The 13,949-nt window shown below is 61.1% G+C and overlaps 1 protein-coding gene across 2 annotated transcripts in view; it reads right to left on the reverse strand.

Annotated features, from left to right (window-relative positions):
• ARAP1 (ArfGAP with RhoGAP domain, ankyrin repeat and PH domain 1) overlaps window positions 1–13,949 on the reverse strand; it is a 54,871-nt gene that overhangs the window by 38,917 nt on the left and 2,005 nt on the right. For both annotated transcript variants that reach the window (XM_051851140.3, XM_051851128.3), the window contains exon 2: window positions 1,856–1,929. The gene's annotated coding sequence lies outside the window, so the exon portion shown is untranslated. The remainder of the gene's footprint in view (window positions 1–1,855; window positions 1,930–13,949) is intronic.

Below are 13,949 nucleotides of genomic sequence, written 5' to 3' on the forward strand. Positions count from 1 at the left end.
TCCTGGCTTTGTTCTGGCCTGGCCCTGGCTGTTACAGCCACTTGGAAGAAACCAGCAGATGGAAGATTCCTTTCTCTCCCTCTCTTGCTCTGCCTTTCAAATTAATGTTATTATTTTTTTTTAAAGGGAGATGATGTGAGGGACCCAAAGGAAGACACAAACAAAACTGCGAGCAGTGCCCTCGGACAGGGTGGCTCCCTACAGCCCAGGGTAAAGTCGCAGCTTCAACGCAATCCCAGCTAAAATTACCAAGCGGGATTGTTTAGACAGGCAGATTCTAAAGCTCATACAAAATGGGACTAAAGATCTCCTGTGGGGCAGCCATGTAGCAGAGGGGCACACCGCAGCCCATGGTGGAGAGCCTGGGTCTGGGTCTGGGTCACAGCCCCAGTGCCGATTCCAGCCCCAAGTGGCGACAACTCAAGTGCTGAGTTCCCAGTTCCAGAGTAAGCCTCGTCCATGCCCACTGCCGTGGGGACTTCAGAAGTGAGCCGGCAGATGCGCGATCCCTGGCTTTGTGTGTGTCTCTCTCTCTCTCTGCCTTGCAGGTAAGCTAAAAATTGTAAATAAAATAATAAAAATGTATTGTTGGGGCTGGCATTGTGACACAGTGGGTTAAATCACCACCTGCAACAGCAACATCCCTTATCAGAGTGCTGGTCAGGGGTTCAAGTCCTGGCTGTTCCACTTCTGGTCCAGCTCCTGCTAATGTGCCCAGGAAGGCAGCAGATGATGGCCCAAGTGCTTGGGCCCCACACCCATGTGGGAGACCTGGATGGAGTTCTTGGCTCCTGGCTTCAGACTGGCCCAGCCCCGACTGTCACAGCTATTTGAGGAGTGAACCAGCAGATGGAAGATCTCCTCGCCACTTCCTCTCTCTCTGTAACTCTGCCTTTGAAATAAAGTAGGAAAGCAAAGTGCAGACAGTATTATGTAAACATCTGGGTTACAGAGAAAAACAAACTGGTCATCTACACACACACACACACACACACACACACACCATACACACACCCCCCACATACAGCACATACCCCCCCATAAACACACACACCACACACACATACATGCCACATGACACACATGCATGCCACACATATACACAACACACACCCCATATACAGCACATATCCCCCACATACACGCACCACACGCACATGCATGCCACACACATATACACAACACACACACACACACCATTGAATACTCAGAGACCAAGACCTGTCTACATGGAGAACTAGCAGCAGGGAAGAGAGAGAGAGACCCCCTTTACTACACCTGTCTGTAGCTTTGGATTTTGTACCATTTTCCAAAAAGTGAATACAATTTGAATGAGAAGGTGATCGTCACAAACAGAGCCTGGGAAACTGACCAGGGACGGGGGTCACCAGAGCAGACCCCGCCCCACCCCAAACGCAGCCTGCAGGTCCCGCCCTCCCGGCCCTCCTGAGCCCAGGGCCAGGTGCCCAGCGAGCTCCCGGGGCGGCGGCCTCTGCTGCTCAAACTCAGGACCAGCAGAGCCGCCACCAGGGATGCCTGACAGCCCCTACTGTGTGCTGGGTTCGAGTCTCAGCTCCGCTTTCCAGCCCAGCTCCCTGCTAACGTGCACCCCGGGGGCTCACGTACTTGGGTCCCTAACACCCACGTGGGAGACCCAGATGGAATTCTGGACTCCTGGCTTCAACACAGCCCAGCCCTGGCTGTGGGGCGCACTTGAGGAGTGAACCAATGGATGGCACATTTCTGTCTTTCAAATAAAATAATAAATTTAAAAAAAAAAAAAGAAAGAAACCTCAGGGGCCAGCCTTGGCCTGCTACCCCCAGCCCAGGCCCGCCCTTCCCACCTGCAACTCACCGGCCGGGCTGCCCAGGTCCTCCCGGGGGCAGCAGCTACTCCGAGGGGCTCCTCATCGCGGCCTGGGCTCGAGGCTGCAAGGACAGGGGTGGGGGAGAAAGCATGTGAGGCAGGGCCACCGGCGGCAGCAGCGAGGCCAGCAGAGGCGGAGGGAGAGGGAAGGGTTCCCAGAGGCCGGAGGGGGACCAGAGGCCAGGCAAGGGGGCCCGAGGGGAGGAGGCGGCCGGCAGAGCTGCCCCTGGGTGGGGGCCGCCCAGGTGGGAAAGGGAGTCAGGACGTCCCTCTCTCTGGGGACCCCTGTGTTGGGCAGCAGCAGTGGGGACAGACGCAGACCCTGGGTGGCCTGTCAGGGACAGCCCTCTCCACGATGCCTGAGGGCCACCATGAGTGGGCTGAGCGAAAAGGAGATCCCAGGGCCCCACCGCCAAGTGCCGGGGGAGGTTGAGGTCCTGCCCTGCGGCTCAGAGGCGCCCCTCACCCCTCACCCCATCTGGAGGCAGGCAGGTGCCAAGGACAGGTGCCCCCCCTCCCCTCCATCCCCCCACGCCCACCTGCAGCAGTCAGGTCATGGGCCGCTGGGGCGGGGTTAGCACAGCACCAGCAGTGCTCTGCACTAGCTCCCTACCTGCCTACAATGGCCAGTGCTCGGGAGAGGGCTGAGTTTTTGAATTGAGCTTTAAGTAGCCAGCGCCTCCGGTCCAAGCACGGACAAAAACAGCGGAGCCGCCCAGGTGCTGAGTGCTGGAGAGCAGGTTCTTCCCACACGCCAGCATCTGAGCTACAGAGAGGCAGAGGCAGAGAGAGAGAATCTCCCATTCACTCCCCAGATGGCTGCAATGCCCAGGACTGGGCCAGGCCAAAGCCAGGAGCCAGGAGCCAGGAGCCAGGAGCATCCTCTGGGTCTCCCATGTAGGTGCAGGGGCCCAAGCACTTGGACCATCTTCCACTGCTGTCCCAGGCGCATTAGCAGGGCGCTGGATTGTGAGTGGAGCAGCCAGGATGCCAGCCAGTGCCCATGTGGGACTCCGGTGCTGCAGGAGGCGGCTTTACCTGCTATGCCACAGCGCCGGCCCCTGGTGATCCTCATTTTAAGGTGAAGAAATCAGGCCCAGGGAAGTTAGGTCACTTGCCCGAAGCCACACAGCTAGGAAGGGCAGCCTGAGGCTAGGGTAGCCCTGCACTGTGCAACACAGCGGCCAGCAGCCACACATGGCTCCTTCGGACACCTGGAACTAGACCCCCAAAGGAGGTGGGCTGGGTCTAAACACTGGATTTCTAGGATATGACCGAAAACCAATGTATCATGTCCCAAGGATACCTCCTACTGACTAATGTCACGAAATGATATTCTTACAGATAATGGTATCCAATACATTGAAATAACTCCTCTGGTTTCCTTCTAATGTGGCTACTACGACAGCTGAGCCGCACGCCTGGCTCGCCCCTGACTCCTACCACACAGGGCAGCCTCGCTCACGGGGCTCGACGCCTCTCGAGGAGCAGCAAACAGCAGCGAGCACCTGTTGTGACCAGGCAGTGAGGGAGGCCCGGGTGCCCCACTGGGCGCCCAGGGCTGGGCCCCTCGCTGAGCACTCGGCCTCTCTCAAGTTCCTATTCCTGCACGAGAGGCCGCTGGCTGCAGTGGTCAGACAACGGGACAGGGGACTTGCGACACCGACAGCCCTCAGAGACGGCTCTACTCAGAGCACTGGAAGCAAGAGCCAGACCTCAGACACCACTGGCCAGCAAAAACAGCCTGGGGCGGGGGGACCTTCCACAGGCCTGCATCACAGTAGGCTTCCTGGAGGAGGCAGCTCCCTGAAAAAAGACATCCTTCTGAGATAAAGAATGAATTGGCTATGATCTTCTGCATACTCATGATGGAATTTTTGCATTAATTTGATTTTTAATGGCAGGAACATATCATGCATGGACCTTGGTCAGCAAACACGCTGGCGCCCCTTGAATTCGACACCCAGGGCAAGTGCCTCACTTTCTCTGCCCTAAGCCCAGGCCTGCCTAGAGGCCGAGCCCTGCAGCTGCTGACCCATCGCCGAGGCCTCGCCCAGGGAGGCAGGGCGGCTGAGGGCCTGTCATCGGGTTGCAACAGCACGGCCGCAGGCCGGGGTTTCCCCTCCACCCCACCGAGGGCCCGGGGCAGCTTCCACAGCCCGCTGCCCCGGCCTCTGCCTTCCAGCATCTCCCAGCTGTGCCAGCCACAGCCCGTCCGCAGTTCCCTGCGCCCTCAAGTCCCCTGACCGTCGTCAGCCTGCCCAGCCCTGATGCTCACGGATGAAGAAGTGCGCGCCCACAGTGAGGAAGTGACTCGGCAAGGCGCTCGGTGTCACGCCCCCAAGCCCCAGCTGGCCCGTACGAGACTCCTAGCCACTTCTCACCCCAGGCACCAGGCTGCCCACGGGGAGCCCCCACGCTTGTCTGCTGACAATGAGTGCACAAACCACTCCCTCCCATCTTCAGTTCCTGGCTCCAGGCCACCTCCTCCAGAAAGTCCTCCCTAACTTCCCCCTCAGACTCGCAGCTCTCTGAGGCTGAGCTTCAGCAGGGCTTCTGCTCTTTCTCTGGCTGCTTCATCCGTTGGGGTCCACCTCCACCCAACCCCCTAGGGGCCTGGAGTATCCTGCTCCATCCCACCCGCCCCCTCCCATGGTGCAGTCCAGGGGAGTTCAGTTCCAGTCCAGAGGTAAGCCAGTGTCGTCCGGAGTCTCGCCCCTTGCCCACCGCTTCTTCCTCGGCCTGGCTTGAGTCTCTCCCACCGGCCAAAGCCACCTCCTTTGCCCTCTGGCCATTTAGCCCCAGGGCAGACCTTGCCTTCCTCCCTTCTCCTCCCCACCCCCCCCAGCATCCTCCTCCTGACCTCACCACCCGCCCCCGCCCAGGGATGCACGCTCTGCCACGAGCCAAGGACAGGCGCTACGCCCAGCTTCCTCTCCCACCAAGTGCGGGCACGCGCCCGGCCCCACCATGCTCCCACCTGCACCTCACCCATCCTCACAGCCACCCCCTCGCCTGGGAGCCTGACCCCATCTCATGGAGGTCGCATGAGGTGCAGACCTGGTGCCCACCGGGACCCCCAGAGGATGGGACCGCCACCACCCGTGGGGAGGAGGGAGGAGGCCACGCCAGGCTGCGAGAGCGAGGAAGGACTGGCTGACCCAGAGGACACTGCAGAGGCCTGGGGCCGCCCCTACCCGCCGTCACTGCACAGCTTGCAGCCCCTGGTGCCTCCCTGGGCCCCCTCCCCATCCGATTGCCACGATTGCCACGATTCCCACGAGTGAGTCAGCCCAGCCCAGGCCAGCCTCCCCGTCCTACTCCTTCCTTCCACAGGCAGCTGGGGAGCCCTGCGGCTGGGCTGCCTCCCAGATGGCGCCCAGCTCCCTGTGCGCAGCCCGGCAGAGACCCAGCCCCGATGGGCGCAGCCTGCTCACCCTCTGTGGGCAGACAGGCTGGGCAGGGACCCCGCATCCAGACCTCAGGAAACCCCTCAGCGCTCCCCACACGGGAACAAGGAACCTGTTGGGACACAGCCACCCTGACCACAAATGCACACCTCACCCGCCCCCAGGGGCACAGCCTCCAGGGGCCACCCTCCACCCCAGCAGGCACCCCGCAGAGCGTGCGGCTCTGGCCAGCGGGTCACTGTGCGCGCTGCCCAGAGCGCCAGGAGCCCCCCTACCCTACCCCACCCCCACCTCACCTGGGACAGCCGCAGGGCCACCCTACACCGGCCTCCAGGGCGCTCAGGACCCCGCTCACTCAGGCAAGAAGCCCTGGAGACACACTTCCCGTCTCTATGAGGAACTAGGTGGGGGCTGGGTTCGCAGCGCAGAGGGTGCAGAAGTGGCCCCCGCCCCGGGGACAGGCCGGCTCCCTGCACCCCGGACTCCTAAGCCAAGGAGGCTGCTTCCAGGTGCCCCACGGCAATCCCAGGAAGGCATCCGGGGTCTCCTGCCACCCCCACCTCTGCCTCATCCCCCCACCCCCGTTGGCACAGCCTATCTTCTGTGGTCCCAGGGCTCTGGGTGAAGAAAGGGCTGCCTCAGGTACCTAGGGGGCTGCTGGGGGGCTGGCGGAGAGTCCCCGGGCTCCAGGCCTGAGTCCCTTCCCCACGCAGGAAGCAAAGCAGGTGTGGGTTCCAGTCCTGGCTCCAGCTCTCATCACCCAGAGCTCCAGACAAGCCATGCAGGGCTGTGCGTGCCCGTGTCGCAGAGCCGGCACCCAGACCACTGTGACACTCACACATGTCCGAGGAGCAGACCCGCTCGCCCTCTGTGCCCTGCCCCGCCCTGACTGCCAACACAGCAAGGCCTAGCTGGTCCCACCAGAGGGGCCCTCAGCTTCCTGAGGCTGCACCAGACACCAACAACCAGCACATCCCCTCAATCACACCCCCGGCAGAGCCCCTCACACGACCCCCACTGGCCGCTGGACCTCCTCTTGGAGCACCTGGCACCACCGCACTCCAGGACAAAGAGGGGTTCCCACCCAGCTGGGGCCTTCTGGCAAAGGAGAAATTGAGCCCATGGCCCGGCAGGCAGCAGACCGCGGAGGACAGCCTAGTTCAGCCCTCCCTTCCCCGGCCGCCCCTCCGCATCTTCCAGGTGCCCTTGGGCAGTGCGCAACATGCACACCCACACCCCCGCTACACACGCAGAGAATCTGGTGAGAGGCAGAACACTTTAACAAATATTTTGTACTAGCCTTATCAGCACCACCCTGATAAGACGCTCAACCACAGTTTATTAATACCCAAGGGACATTACAGGCCAGGAGGAGCCCAGTTTCACCCTAACCCCAACTCCAGTCCCGGTCTTCAAAGACTTCCACTTTCTACAAGCCTCACTTCGAGCTGTTACAGCGAGGTACCAGTTTTATCTTTACAGGAAAAACCAGCAAATGTATTTCGAGTCATTACAGCTGAGTTTGCTCCACTTTGTTTCCCAGCACCATTATCATCACATAGTTATATGATCTCAAATACACCACTACAGCCACCGGCATCCCACAGCAGAGTCCAGTTCCAGTCCCGGCTGCCCCAGCTCAGAAACAGCTCCCTGCTAACCAGGGAAGGTAGCAGAGGACAGCCCAAGTGCTGGGGCTCCTGTCACCCACAGGATACCTGGGTGGAGTTACGGCTCCTGGTTTTGGCTTGGCTGCAGTGCTGGCCATCGTGGCCATTTGTGGCGTAACCAGGGTATGGAAGCTCTCTCTCTCTCTTTTTTCTCTCTCTCTCCCCCTCTCCCTATCACTTTGTCCTTCCTTCAAATAAATAAATCTTTAAATAAATAAATAAATAAAATACACACAGATTACTAAGGGAACTTTATAAAATTGCTGATTTCCTGGGTCACATGGCTGGAAAAATGACTGACTGAGACCCAAAGCCCCCTGCCCACCCCTGCCTTAGCCTTCCAAGGGTCTAAGACATCACTCAACAAATAAGGTTGCCACCCAACACACACACACATACACACTCTCACATGTACATACGCACACATATACACACATACATACTCACACACATACACACACACATACACACACATTGACACACAAACATCCACACACATCCACTTACACAGACACACTCACATACACACTTACACATACACATTCTCACACATATACACACTCATACACATTCTCACACACACACTCACACACACATATACCTACATACACATTCTCACACATACACATGCTCACACATGCACATGCTCACACATACACACTCACACACACACATACACATTCTCACACATATACATACTCACATACACATATTCTCACACATACACTCACACACACACATATACCTACATACACATTCTCACACATGCTCACACATGCACATACACTCACACACACACATACGCTCTCATACACACACTCACATGCACACTCACACATACACACTCACACACACATACACTCTCACACATACACACACTCACACATACACACTCACTCACACACTCACACACACACTCACACACACCCTGGACCCAGCAGCACAGAGCACTGGCTCAATGGACCCAGGCCCTGCAGTGATCACCGCACACCAGGGCCCCCGGGGCTTGTCCTCCAGTCAGCACCTGACACCCCCTCCTCCGACCCCCCCCCCCCCGCCCTGGGGAAGAGGGACAGGGAGGGAGGGCGTGTCTGATGCTCAGCGGCCGGTGGAGAAAGCTGACAGCCACACGCTGGTCCCAGGCCCTGGGAGAGTCCATCTCGTCCTGTCCCCCTCTGGCCCACCTCACACCGCCACCTCCAGATGAGGCACTGGGGACCTCCACTCCTTCCTCGTCACCACCCCTTCACCCCCTCTGTGTGTGCAGAGCCCTGGGCCTGGTGCCTCCCCCTTCCCGGCCCCACCTAGACCCGCCGAGCCCGCTGGGCCACACTGACACAACCCTCACCCCCACCGCCCTACCCCGAATCCGTGCTGCCTGCTCCCTCAGCCTCGGCTCAGGCCCTTCGAAGCCCAGGCCTGTGGAGCTGCACTGGGCTCAGGCCTGGCCCTTCGGTCCAGGTGCCTTCCAGGGGCCATTGGGGGCAGCTCGTTATCAAGAGGGTGAGGGAGGCACCACCATAGGGCTCCCCAAGATCCTCCGCTGTATCCCGGACCCTAGGGGAGTCCTGGACACCGCCAGTGGGGGAGGGGGTGGGCCAACTCCTGCCACACAGGCAGCAGGGGCAGGCAGGACAGAGTAGTCCGGGGTAGGCGAGAGGTGAGGCTCCACCCACTGAGCAGGGGCAGGGTGAGCCCTCTGCACCCCAAGACTCGTGGCCCAGGGGAACAGGGGAACACCTGTCCTCTCCCTGGCCGGCTCCTTGCTGCTGGCCCCTGAAAGGGGAAGCTGCTGTGGCACCAGGGCCACATGGGATGCACAGCCAGAGCGCACGGTTGCCCCCGCCTCTGGCACACGGCTCGCGTGCTCTCTCCCTGGGGCAGCACCCCTGAGCTCCTGCAGCCCCCACACGTGCGCTGCCACCCCTCCCTGAGCAGCCCAACAAGCACCCCTGGGTCGCTGCCTCCTGCCCACCGACCCCCACCAGCAGGTATCATGTCTCCCTGTCAGTGCCACCTGCTGGGTCAGGACCTGGGGGACGCGGCAGCGGCAATCCGCAGAGGCCTGGCTCGCCACAGCGCCGGTGGGTGACCCCTGTGGCCACTCCAGCTCTACGGGCGGCCATGGAGGCTGGGCCCGCACACAGGGGAGAGAGTGGGGGGAAGGGCAGGGCCAGGCTCTGCAGAGGTGTGGCTGGCCTGGGGCAGGTGTCAAGGGTCAGACCCCAGGTCTAGCTCGGGAAGGTCTGAGTGAGGCTCCTTTGTCACCTTCTGGGGCTGGGCCTGCCCCTTCCTCTCCACCTCTGAGGCTGTCCCAGCCACTTCCTGCTGGGCTGACCTGATAAACACTGCGGGGGGTGGGGGGGCAGCCCTCACCCACACCAGGGGTGTGCTGGCCTGGACGCTGCCACCCCTCAGTCAACCCCAGGCGGGTCAGAGCCACCAGGCTCCCCAGAGTCTCTGGGACCAGCAGCCACCCCAGGCAGCTGTCGCCTCTCCCTGCCTGCCTGGCCCTTCCTCGGGGCTCAAAGGCCCCAGCCTCTGGCTCCTGCCAGGGGCCCTCTTCCCCAGCCTCGAGTCCTCTGCTCTCTCCCCTCCACCCGCCCCAGCACCTCCCCACCAGGCCTTTGCTCTACTCCGTCCTCTGCTGGGACTCTTTCTCTACCTCGCCCTTCAAGCTCCGTGGTCATGTGCTCCAGGAAGCAGCCTCGGGCTCCCACGGTGACAGCCCTGGTCAGCCCAGCTGTCACTGCCTGTGGCTGTGTCGACCACATTCTCTTCTCTCTCTCTCACCTCCAGTTTGATTGCTCTGGGTCCCAAAGGTGGCACCGGTGACTATCCTGCCTGAATGAACACTTCTCAGTTTTACACAAGGACAGCAAGTAGCCCAGGCAAGGTCCATGGGGAGCCAGGGGTCAAGGTAAGGCTGGAACCGGGTCCCCGTCCACCTGCTGCCCCTCAGGCCCCGCCCAGCATACCACACCACCTCACCACCCGCGCCAATGCTCCCCAGCTGCGGAAGGGAGCGTGAGCCCCAGAGAGGGCCGCCCGGCAAGCCAGGGGCAGGACCCGGCCCAGCCGCCCGTCCCTTGGGGGACTTCAGAGGTTCTGGAGCAGCCCCCACCCGCCGCGTGGGCTGGGCCAGCCCTGCACCGAGCGATGTGGGTTTGCAGGCCACAGGCGGCGGAGGCAGCTGAGTGTCCCAGTTCACAACCCTGACCAGGACCGTTAGACCAGAACCCAGGCTCGGCGCGTCCGTCTTCACGGCTGAGACAGACAGAGGAGCAGCAGCTCAGCCTCCAACCCTAGCCCAGCCCCTCCGCACAGGGGGTGGCCATCGAGAACAAAGTGTTGCCTTTTAACTGTGAAAGTCACCCAACAGCCCACCTGGACACAGGTCCCCACCACAGAGACCAGAGACAGAGGCTCAAGCAGCCAAGAGCCTTGCCCAGCTTACAAGGCAGGGGCTGGAGAGCCATGCCCACTGGGGGCTCACCCAGCCAGGTACCTTACCTGCAGGGCACACAGGCCCCCTGCCCTGGGCCCAGAGCCCTTTGAGTGCAGCTGCTGTGCCCTCAGACCCGGAAGGCACCCAGCAGGAGCTGGCGAAGGCACTGTAAATTTCCCCACAGTAGGGCACTGCCTCCCTCTTGGGTTCCCCCAACTCAGGTCTCCACCCACCGCTCTCCAGGGGGCCCTGACCCTCCAGGCCTGACCCCAGTCTGCTGAGCCACATGCCCTGTTGGCCCCAATGTCTATGAGTGTGACCCTGACCTTGCCCTATGACCCCCACAGTCCCCAGCCCTCTGAGCCTTCCCTCAACCCCTGCCTGGCGCCCACACAGCCCCACTACCCCAGGGAGTACAGAGGGGGCCTGGCCCTGTCTCTTCCCACAGCCAAGACCACTGCTTCTTCTGCCAGCACCAGGTACCCTGGGCCTTCTTCTGAATGTTGGGGGTGTGGGTGTAGAGAGCACAGTGGGGCCCTGAGATGCCAAGCAGTGCTGAGAATCGCTGGGGAGCTCAGTCCCCATGTGGGCACCCCACCCAACCTTGGCCTCCCGGGCTCCTGGGACCTGGAGTTCCAGAAATTAGGAAGCTGGCAACCATAGCTGCATCAAACTCCAGAACCTGTGCATCTGTGATGTCTGGAATCTCAGACTCCAATCTTAAAATCCAGGCTGTCAGGGCCAGCTCTGTGGTGCAGCGGGTCCGGCTGCCACCTGCAACACTGCATCCCATATGAGTACTGTTCAAGTCCCGGTTGCTCCACTTCGATCCAGCTCCCTGCTAATATACATGGGAAAGCAGCAGAAGGTGGCCCAAGTGCTTGGGCCCCTGCCCCCATGTGGGAGACCTAAAAGAGGCTCTTGGCTTCACTCTGGCCCAGCCCTGGGCATTGCAGCCATTTAGGGAGTGAACCAGTAGATGGAAGACCTCTCTCTCTCTCTCTCTCTCTCAACTCTGCCTTTCAAATAAAATAAATCTTTTAAAAAAAAGAAAGTCCTGCCTGCCGGGGAGGGAGTGGGGAGATGGGAAAGGCCCTTCCTTCTCTCCTTCTCTGTCCTCACTTCCACCTGCCTGCTTTGCTTGATTCCTGCCTTGTCCTGCCCACCCCTGGGGACTAGAAGGCCTGGGAGGTTCCTCTGCTGCTTCCTGCCCCTCCTTGAAGCCCCTGGGAGGCTGAGTGACACGGATGGACGATCCATGACCAGCCAAAGGCCTCTCCCTGGGCTCGAGGCCAGGGACAGACAGCAGGTCCCTGACGCCAGGCCTGACTCCCAGCAGACTTTCGGTCTTGCACTGTTGTCTGGGAGGGGAGAAGAGGACGCGCAGGGGCAGGAGCCAGGAAGTTGGCTGGGGACACCCAGGCATGGGGGGAGAGTGGTCGCTCAGCCCTGCCCTGTTCTGGCGAGAACCAACCCTGCACTGGCCTGGCTGGAGGGGGTGCAGGCAGCCAGGCTCCCCATGTTCCAAGTGTAGCCCCGGTCCCTGCACCAGACCAGGGAGGGAGAGAGGCAGTGAGAGGTCACCCCCATCCCGGCATCTTTGCCACCACAACCTGAAGACAACGACAGCGAGGGCTCTGCCACATGCCCAAGGACGGCTCTCTGGCCCTGAGCCCACCCCCCAGGGCCGCAGAGGGCCGGGTCAGGTTGACCAGGACAACCCCGCAGGGGCAGAGCCTTCAGCATGGGGTCAGGGGGGGAAGACTTGGTCCCTGTGACAGGCAGTGTGGGCAGCATCTGCAGGCTGCTCAGGGCCTTGGGAGACCCCAGCCAGGCCCAGGCAGGGGGGCGGCCAAGGCCTCAGGGCCCTCCTGGGCCCGATCCTGGCTTTCTCTGTCCACTGCTGAAAGACCACAGGCATTCACCTGCTGGCTGCTGACCTCAGCGTCTTCGTCAGTCTCAGAGAAGCCCTGTGTTAGACAAAAGCCAGGGCCGACAGCACGAGAAGACGCTTGGCTCTTGCCTGCAACAGGTCGCTCGTGCAGGCAGGAGACCCCTGCAGTCCCCAGCGACGCCACCTGGCCAGCAGGCCCTCTGACTCCGCCTGCCGCAGGCCAGCGACTCCCAGGCTGGGACTGGGCTGGGATCTCCTGCGTCCCCTCAGGGCTCTCCCGGCAAGCACAGCGTAATGGACCATCCCAGGCAAACCACTTAAGCCCGAGTCGCTCAGTCTGCTCTCTGCGGGGTGGGAGCAGTGCCTCCCTGGCTCCTGAGACTAACGCTGACCATTTAATGAAGCCAGTACATGAACACCTCAGCTGCCTGCCTGCCACACCGTAAGCTCCCAGGACGCAACTGTTTCTCCGGCTGGACAGCAGCCCCCCCCCGCCCCCCCCGCCAGGGACAGGATGAAGGCCCTCTGCTCAGGGCCATGGAGGGGCTGAGTCAGCCTGACTGAGCCGCTGAGGACGACGGCTCCCGGGGGAGGGGCCAGCTGCCCGCCCAGGGTTCTGCTCCAGGCCACCTTGGCCAGCCGAGGGAAAGCTCCTCAGTGCCTCCCACCCTGGGCTGAGTTCCAGAAGCAAATACACGCCTGGGTCCTGACCCTGCCTCTACCACTTACTCACTGGGACCTGGGGAAAGGTGCTCAACCTCCCTGTGCCTCAGTTTCCCTACCTGTAGAATGGGACACAACTTCCAGAGTTGCTGGCAGGGTTAAATGGTTTAATAGGGATGAGGCTCGCGGCATGGCAGGTTAACTCGCCCACTTAGCATGCTTGTATCCCATACTGAATCCCCTCTCACGGCGCCAGTTCGAGTCCCGTCTCCTCCACCGCTGATCCAGTTTCCTACTAATGCACCTGGGAGGCAACAGATGCTGACTCAGGTGCTCGGGCACCCACATGGGAGACCCAGAAGGAGTTCCAGGTCCCCGGCTTCAGCCTGGCCCAGCCCCTGCTGTTTCGGCCTTTGGGGAGTGAACCAGAGGGTGGAAGGTGTGGGTCCCTCCCTCACTCTGTCACTCTCCCTTTCCAACAAATACATAAATGAATCTTTTTAAAATGGGTAACACACATTAGGATTCCTGTAACAGTGCTACCAGTGTGTCCACTGGCACCCGCCCCCACCCCCACGTCATCGCTCTCTGAGGCCCGGCTCTGCCCTGTGATCTGGAGCGTGTGGCGCCATACAGTGACAGAGGTCAGCAGCCATGCAGCGTGTGGCACTGGTGGACACCCAAAGGCAGCTCCCGCCCCTCCTCTCACTTGACCCCCAAGGGGCCAGACCGGGAGTCATGGCGGGGCCAGACCCCCACCAGGGCTTCCTGTGGTGCCCTGGCCTGATCTCTGACCATTGGCCTCAGACTCCCCCACTCTGGGCCAAGGGGTCCCTAACCACAGCTGCACTGGCCGGCTTCTCCCTCACCCCGTTCCCTCTGCCCTTCCCCATTTCCTCGGCATCCCCGTCGGAGGCGACACGACCCATGGAGGCCCGCAAAAGGGCGGCAGGGAGCGCTGGTGGCCAAGGGGTGTCATCCCTCAAGCAGCACAGGG

This window comes from Oryctolagus cuniculus, chromosome 1, assembly GCF_051225735.1.
Source record: "Oryctolagus cuniculus isolate XC-2025 breed Fujian yellow rabbit chromosome 1, ASM5122573v1, whole genome shotgun sequence".
NCBI lineage: Eukaryota > Metazoa > Chordata > Mammalia > Lagomorpha > Leporidae > Oryctolagus > Oryctolagus cuniculus.